Raw genomic sequence first — 813 nt, 5'->3', positions numbered from 1 at the left:
ACACGTGTTACATCTTATTTCTTCTTCTCTTTTTTGACATTTGGCTTTCGCCGATACTTAACTGGTGCCGAAACCCGGGAACTTTAGATGCCGGATAAATTTTCAGTCTAAAAGAAAATTTTTTTTTGTTTTCTTTGAATTATGACTAGTAATGGATTAGTGAGAAAAGCAGTTCTGAACCTAGAGAATATGAACCAAAACAACCAACCTTAAGCTGCAGTAAACCAAACTCAAGCTGCAGTCAACCAAGCTTTAGCAGCTGCCAACCAACCTCCGCAGGTGATTTAACCATTACCAGAAGTCTCTTTAGCGCAATTTTTATGCCCCGACGCTAGAATGGATCAAGGTTCGTACGGCAATTGCCTATGACCTGAGAAAGGCGGTATCGGACCTAGAAAAATTTTATCGGGGAGACCGGGGAATTAAATCATTTTTCAAAAGGGGGCGATCGCCTGATGGGGCGAATAGAAGCGAAGATGTCGGAGGATCTATTGGACAACGAGGATGCAAAATCACAGAAAGCAGCGGTAGTCTGCCGTTTGAAAAGATTAAGGATAAATCTGATTCAGGCTAATGAAACGACCTCCTCATCAAAGAAGGATTAAAGAAGGCATTCGGAGGAGGACGGTGGACCCCAGAGGAGGATATATTCATGATGTTCAGAGAAAGGAAAAAACCGAGACAGTCTAATGGTCAGTATGCCGCAGAACTTCTGGCACGCTATAACAGAATTCAAGACAAATTCAGCGAGATGTTGGAGACGATCCAAGTACAGGGTCGAATGCAATTCCTATCCACGGTACTGAAGATTCA

Source organism: Halyomorpha halys, unplaced genomic scaffold (genome assembly GCF_000696795.3).
Source record: "Halyomorpha halys isolate HHAL.00 unplaced genomic scaffold, Hhal_1.1 Scaffold315.1, whole genome shotgun sequence".
In the NCBI taxonomy this organism is placed as follows: domain Eukaryota; kingdom Metazoa; phylum Arthropoda; class Insecta; order Hemiptera; family Pentatomidae; genus Halyomorpha; species Halyomorpha halys.
This window is presented reverse-complemented; position numbering follows the sequence as displayed.